Genomic DNA, 8074 nt, shown 5'->3' with positions numbered 1-8074 from the left:
GGCAATAAAGTGATACCTTGTCTTAAGACCAAACAAACAAACAAAAACCAAAAGCAAAATAAGACAAGAGACCCTTCCATTTACTTTATACATAAAGCTGTGAGCATCAAGATGGATCATTGGGAGGTGGGTATTAATCTGCAGAGGAGATTGTTGTCCTAGAAAGGGAATGTGAGTTTGGGAGAGACGACCTACAGTTTTGGTTTTGTTTTGTTTTGTTTTGTTTTGTTTTGTTTTGTTTTGTTTTGTTTTGTTTTTGCTTTTCCAGACAGGGTTTCTCTTTATAGCCCTGGCTGTCCTGGAACTCACTTTGTAGTCCAGGCTGGCCTTGAACTCAGAAATTCGCCTGCCTCTGCCTCCCGTGTGCCGGGATTAAAGGCATGCGCCACCACACCTGGCCCAGTTTTGGTTTTTTAAAGTCAGTGAATACTTTTTTTTTAAAGCCAATCTGTCAAGTCAGCAGGGATGTCAATGCCACTTCATTACAGCCGAATCTAAACTTTCTGATGAGCTTGGGCCCCGGGATAGTGTGTAAGCCAAAATTGTGTTTTAAGTTTTAATTAGTGTGCCTAAGAGATCCATGAAACAAAGCCCCTTGCTCAAGGACAGACACTTCCTGAAATGCTGGAGGCTATGGTTTATGGGAGATAACAAGCCAGTTTTTACTTCCTTAAACGGGTTTGGTTGGCCCATCTGCACCTGATATGCTTGGTCACATGTGGGCCTTTCTAAGGTGGGACTCCCAGCCATTTTCTAGAAACCCAGAGATGGATCTGCTCAGAGAGTCCATCAACCAGCTTGATTCAAATCTGGCTTTAAGTTGTGGGATTAGCAATAGCTTTATTTTATTGCCAGCTCATTTAAAAATTAAGGTTGTCCTTTTCTAACTGAACCTTCCTAGAGTACATAAATAAATAAAAAATAAAGCCAAGCCTTGTGCGTTTAAGGGTATTCTGGGAAAACAGTGACTTACCCTCTCAAACATAATCGCCACTGTCCCTAAGGTTTCTGTCACAGTTACCGTGAGGTCCCCAGCACCGCACTTGCCCGGGATACTGACCTAAGTGTTACCTGAGTTCCTAGTTTAAATTTAGAAAAGTCCGTTAGGTGAGGGTGGAGGAGTCATGTTACAAAAGCAGCCATATCGACAGGAGAGATGGCTCAGTGGTCAAAAGAAGTGACTGGCCAGGCTGTGGTGGCGCACGCCTTTGATCCCAGCACTCGGGAGGCAGAGGCAGGCGGATTTCTGAGTTTGAGGCCAGCCTGGTCTACAAAGTGAGTTCCAGGATAGCCAGGGCTATACAGAGAAACCCTGTCTCAAAAAAACAAAACAAAACAAAACAAAACAAAACAAAACAAAAAAAAAAAAACAAGAGAACTGACTGCTCTTCCAGGGAACCCAGGTTCAATTTCCAGCACCCACATGTCAGCTCACAACTGTCTTTAACTCCAGGATACATGTTCACACAGAGATACATGTAAGCAAAAACTACCAATGCACATAAAATAAAAGGGTTTTTGTTTTGTTTTTAAAAAGCTGCCATAATGTGGTGGTCGAACATGTTCACATTCTAGAACATTCTTTCCTGAGGTTGAGGGCACCATTTTACAAGGCAAAACTTGGCTTGATCAGTCTTCTCCAAGGTCACGCTTCCCAGAGTAGACACTAGGCTGTGCTCAGATTGTGTAACAATAAGGACCTCCCAGTTTTAACCGCCCTTCCACCTTGTGCTCGTTACATGGTCTCTACCCTTGAGTTTTTGTTTGATCTGTTTGAGATACGGTCTCACTGTGCAGCCTTGACTGGACCCAGAACTCTCTATGTAGTTCCCACTGATGCAGAACTCATAGGCAACCTGGGGTGCTGAGGCACAAAACCAGACCATCTTTGTTTTTCTATGGTTTGTGGGTTTGTGTGTTTGTTTGTTTTGAGAGGGCCCAGGCCTGTCTCACACTGACAGCCACCCTGCCTCAGATCTCCACCCATATTCCACCCCTGCCCCAGGGCTGAGATTACTGGAGTATTTGGCCACAGGGCCAGGAGCCTTAGTTCTTCATTTTTTAAAATGGGTGTGGTGACAGGGTGAGAGGACTTGGCTTCCAGGTTGCTACACTTGTTGGACTGGGGTCTGGTACAGTAACTTCAGTCTTTGTTCTTGTCACTGTTGAGATAAGGCCTCACTCTGTAGTCCTTGCTGACCTGGAGCCCCCTAGGTAGAATGTTGGAACTAAAGGAATTTTCCTCTAGCTGCGTCTGCCCAAGCCTCTGACTGTGGTGAGCTGCAAGCAAGCCTAGCTTTCGTGGTTATGAGAACTCCCTCCCAGGGCTGGGTGAGAGAAAGAACATAACCCAGGCATGGTGGCACAAGTCTTTAATCCCAACACTCAGGAGGCAGAAGCAGGAGGAGCTCTGAGAGTTCTAGGACAGCCTGGTCTACATAGCAAGTTCCAGGCTAGCCAGGACCACATAGAGAGACCATGTCTAAAAAGAAGCAGGGGGTGGGGGTCTCTGGAGAGATGGCTCAGCGGTTAAGAGCAGTGACTGCTCTTCCAAAGGTCCTGAGTTCAATTCCTGGCAACCACATTGTGGCTCACAACCATCTGTAATGGGATTAGATGCCCTTTTCTGGTGTGTCTGAAGAGAGCAATAGTGTACTCATATACATTAAATAAATAAATCTTTAAAAAAGAAGAAGAATCCAGCTTTAATTCCAGCACTTGGGAGAAGGAGGTAGGCAGATTTCTGAGTTCGAGGCCAGCCTGGTCTACAGATTGAGTTCCAGGACAGCCAGGGCTATACAGAGAAACCCTGTCTCAAAAAAACAAAACAAAAACAAAAACAAAAACACACACACACACAAAAGAAGAGGAGGAGGGAGAAAGGAAAAAGGGAAGGAAGAACAACTAGAAAAATATGAAAGTGTTCTGGGTTTTTTTTTTTCTTGAAATAAATTAAATAAAGAGAAAGGAAATTTCCCCAAATGTTCCTAAGCCTCTGTGTAGGAGTTTCAAGTTTCATTATTTCAGAATGAAGACATACAAGATCAGCGTCTGAGAGAATACCGAATTATTCTGTCACTAGTCCATGATTCCCCTACCTAAATGGATCACATTTCCTAAAATGCAGCTGGAAAGCTTAAGTATCCTCAGCCAAAGCCAGGTTTCCTTCTGGGTGTGAGCAGACTGGAATCAAACACAGGACCTGATGCATGCTAAGCATCGTCTCAACCCACGCACTTCATCCCTGCCCGTCTCTCCTCCACGCTCAGCTGCTCAGCTCAGCTTCCATGAAGAACACTATCGTCTTCTAGTGTTCATCTGTCTATAGTCTATCATCCTTCCCTGGCTCAATGATGGAAGGATTTACATCTTAGTTAGAGATAAAATCGGGTTGTATTTGTCTCTTTTGCCAATGCTCCCGTCTCATCTCCCAACTCCAGTCTACCCATTGTCCTCAAAAACCTGCTCACTGGTGACTCAGAGGCAGTGAGAGGCAGACGACAAATGTGGCTCTATAGAGCATCCTCACCTCACAGTGGGAGGGAGAAGGGCATGGCCACTGTGTACCCTCAGCCGGGTGTACCCTCAGCTGGGTACGCAGAAGGCAGGCTCTCTCTACCATCTCTCGAAGGACACTCTGCCCTTATGGATGTCGTGCCCTACTGCAGGACTTTGTCCTTTACAGATCACTAGATAGCTCTAGGAGAATGTCAATAACCATCTGCCAAACGATTAGAGTTTGAAAACGTACCAGGAGCCATGCAATTTACCACAGAAGCTGACACACCACACTTGACCCACTTGACAAACCCTGAAGCCAGCTCTGGCCCAAGCCCTGTTAAAAGTCTGTGGAGAGCTGTGACTGGCCTGACTCTCGCCTGGACAAACCAGGAGTCGCCCACCAGTCCTTACCAGTCAGGTGGCCTTGAGCAGATACACACACAGGCCTCCATTTTTCTCACCCTTTAATGGATAGGAGTGGGTGAATAGGGGGGTAAAGAATCTCTGTCCTTTACCTAACCTGGGTAACCCTAAAAACTGACTGAAGCAGTTCTTATCCTAAGGCAGCCAGGTACCTACCAGAGTAGAGAATCAAAACACTAAGGAGGTTGGGGTGTGTAACTCATGCATCATCCTCCTGCTCAGGAAACTAAAGCAAGAGGCTCCTGTGTATCATGACCAGCCTGGGCTATGTACCGACATTGCCCCCCCCCCACCCAAGACTATAAAGAACACACTGAAAAATTGGAGTAGCAGTCTCATGCCTGTGTCTGAAGGTGTGTTGTATGAGTGTGTTCAGCAGCCAGAGGTCACCGTCCTGTGTCTTCTTTCTTCGGTCTCCTCCTTCTTCAACGTTTTCTTTTGTTACTGAGGATGGCTTTCATTACATAGCCTTGCTGGCCTAGAACTATGTAGAGCAGGTTAGTCTCAGACATACAGAGCTCTGCCTTCCAGGTGCTTCCAGTGGGTACCACTGTGCCCTTAAATTTTACTTTATTTTATGCTCTTGATGCTAAAGGTCACACCCAAGACCTTGAATGAGCTAAGCCCACAACCTACTGTTGAGCTTTAGCCCGAGACCTTCATTTATTTGGGGATTTTGTTGGTTTATTTTGTTTCGGTAGGAGTGTGACAGAAATCATGGAAGAAGCCAGAGCCAAGGCAAGGAAACATTTGGAAACAGAAGCAATCTTTCAAGAAGTGATGAAGGGTATTTATGTGCCAGTCATTGAGCTAGACATGCCACCAGGACGCCATTTTCCTGTCATCTTCCCACCATCCCAAGAGATGAATCATGCTACAGCCAGGCCAAGAAAACAGTTCTGTGAGTTGAGAAGCTGCCCAGTTGAAGGCCTGGAGGCATCCTGGTGAGCCACTGAACTGCAGTTCGTGGCTGAAGAAACAGGGGTCACACATCAGTGAAGAATTACAATAGCAGTGGTAACCACAGCACAACAGGATAAATATGCAATGAAGGTAAGTAGGTAAGGACAACAACAACAACAACAACAACAACAACAATAATAATAACAACAAATACTTTTCATTGGCAGTTGGAGGAGGGTTCTGGCCACATTTAGGGTGGGTCTTCTAATTTGAATAATCTCAGCAAAATCAATAAATAAATCATCCCTCAAAGGTAAGCCCCTGAAGAGCCTTATCTCGTGGGTAGTTATAAATGTCAAGTTCACAGTCAATATTAACCATCTGAGCCAGTCATTAGAACCTCGTAAATTTTTTATTTACCTATAATCATATCTTCTCCTCTTTATTAGATAAATACAAGCAAACCCAAAAGATCGTGGCTTCCTGAATCATTGGAAAGGACTAGGATAATCTGAGATGCCAAATATTTAGTAGATAAACTTGGACATAGTGATAGAGCTGAGGGTGTAGTGGGTGGAGCTAAGGGTGAAACCCACTGGAAGGCACTCACCAGCTATGCACAAAGCTATGGGCTCCACCCCCATCCAGGCACATAACCAACAAGTGAACAGCCTACAAGGGAACCTACTGCTTTGAAGAAAAGTGAGCATGGTACAAATCAAGGCCACCTTGAACTCCTGATCTTCCTGCCCCAGTCTCTTGAGTGCTGGGTGGGGTTACAGGCTGTGCCCCCACCACTGACTCGGAAATTCTTGTTGGTTTTGTGATTTCAGATACAAACTATGCCCTGTGTTTCTGGTTGTAGGTGTGTTTTGTGGGTGTGCAGGGTGTCAGAGTCCCCTGGACCTGGAGTTACAAATGGTTGTGAGCTGCCACGTGCCTGCTGGGGATAAACCTGGGTTCTCTGGAGGAACAGTAGGTAAGGTTTGTCATTGACCCGGAGACATCTCTTCAGCCCTTAGCATGATCTGTGGTTTTAAACTACTTTTTTTTTCTTTATCAAAGAGCTAAGAATTAAATCTGGAAGCCTAGAACACATTGGGCCAGGGTTCTGTTATGACATTAAACCTTTGGCCTAATCTTTGTTACTTTTTTTCTTTCTCCAATACATTGGAAACTACAACATACAGGAATATATGTCCTTACTCTATAATAGCTTGTAAATAGACACTTGACTCATCATAGATTGCTTTATTAAGCAACAATTTCCCTGGGTGTGCTTGTGCACACCTTAAATCCCAGGTAGAGCTCTGTGAGTTCACATGGCTAAGTGAGACCCTGCCTCAAGCACCAACAATAATGAGAAATAGAGGGATGGAGAGAGGAAGAAACAATATCAAGGAAGAATATTTAAGACTCTCCTTTATCGCCTTTTTTTTCTTATTTCACAAATCACTGAGAAGGAAAAACACCTCTCTGTCTCTCTGTGTCTGTCTGTCTGTCTGTCTGTCTATCTGTCTATCTGTCTATCTGTCTGTCTGTCACTTGAGGGAGAGGTTTGATGAAAGAGGGTTTCTTTGTGTGGTGCTGGCTGTCCTGGAACTTGCTCTATTACCCAGGCTGGCCTCAAACTCAGAGATCTGCCCGCTTCTGCCCCCCCCCCCCAGTGCTGGTTTTAAAAGTGTGTACCACCACTTCCCAGAAGTAATGTCTCATAAAGTACTGATCAAAGACTGAAAATTGAGTTCTGTGGCTTCATACAGATTCAGCCCCATCCAGTAGGTAGTACAGGCTGGAGAAACAACTGACAACTGAATGCTTCTCTGTTTTCATGCTGTCTATCAGATGATGTTAGGTAGCATATAACTTTCAGCCCCGTGAATCAGGAGTGTCTGAAACCCATCTTTATGGTCTATATTTTAGTAATAATGATGTTATGCTTGGAGAAGTCACTTTGCACTCTGAATAGTTTTCTCTTTTAAAAAGCTTAGATCCTCTGATTGATATATATTTGGTTCTGGTTTTTCCTTTTTTTGTTTGTTTGTTTTGTTTTGTTTTGTTTTGTTTTGTTTTGTTTTGTTTTCGAGGCAGGGTTTCTCTGCATAGCCCTGGCTGTCCTGGAACTCACTCTGTAGACCAGGCTGGCCTTGAACTCAGAAATCCACCTGCCTCTGCCTCCCAAGTACTGGGTTTAAAGGCACGTGCAACCACTGCCCAGCTGGTTCTGGTTTTTCAAGACAGGGTTTCTCTGTGTAGCCCTGGCTGTCCTGGGATTCACTCTGTAGACTAGCAGGTTGGCCTTGAAATCAGAGATCCGCCTGCCTCTGCCTCCTGAGTACATGGATTGGAGGCACGTACCATCAACCTGGCTTTGCTTAAATGTTTTTAAAGATTAAAAACTGGAAACAAAACAAAAGGGAGTTTATTCCAGTTACTCCCAGCGAGATTGTGAGCTGTCAAACACTGGTAACAAGCGAGAAAAAAATGAGTGAACACCGTGCAGCCTGTGCAGAGGGGCTGTTCTGAGAGGAAATCTCAAACATTCTGATTTCCAAAAGCCTGACTAGGGCTCTGTTTAATAATTAGTGCTGTCAGAAATGAGTAATATCTACCTGTTCAGAACAGTACCGAGGAAAAGCCAATATCTTACCAGCCAGGTGCTACATTTCCCACCGTTAGTCTAAGGAATGGATGGAAAATCTTTAGTTATTACTCCTTGCTCAAACCCCCCACTCCACCATTTTACATAATGTGCCAGGAGTTTTTTTTTGTTGTTGTTGTTGCTGCTGCTTTAATCATGCCAACCTTAGCCTGGGTCCTACATGGAATCAGCAAGAGGTGCTGGTGAGAATACACAGTTAAGCAATGACTTGGCAGGAGCCAGCTGTGTCTAACCTGCCTGTGAAACTCCTGGAGCAGAGTGTTGTCCATGTATTTGAATGAGTGGTGTAGGGTGCTCGTTCTTCATGACCCCAGATAACTCGCACACTAAAGGGGACTTGCTGCCATGTCTGTGCAAGTTGTTCACTGTAAGTCTAATAATTTTACGGCGATAGCAGTTTATAGATATGCCTCCTCCATGGTCCTAGAAGCACACACTCGGGAAGTTCACAGCGACTGTAACTGATTAACTGATCTTTAACATCCTCGTGCAATATGAGTTCAGATGACATTGTTGAGTGCCTTTTGGATTTTGGCAGAGACGCCTTGGGGGTCATTAGTTATCTGTCAATCATTTACAAATCCT

This window comes from Mus musculus, chromosome 1 (assembly GCF_000001635.26).
Source record: "Mus musculus strain C57BL/6J chromosome 1, GRCm38.p6 C57BL/6J".
In the NCBI taxonomy this organism is placed as follows: Eukaryota; Metazoa; Chordata; class Mammalia; order Rodentia; family Muridae; genus Mus; species Mus musculus.
The sequence above is the reverse complement of the archived record's forward strand: the minus strand, read 5'-3'. Positions refer to the sequence as shown.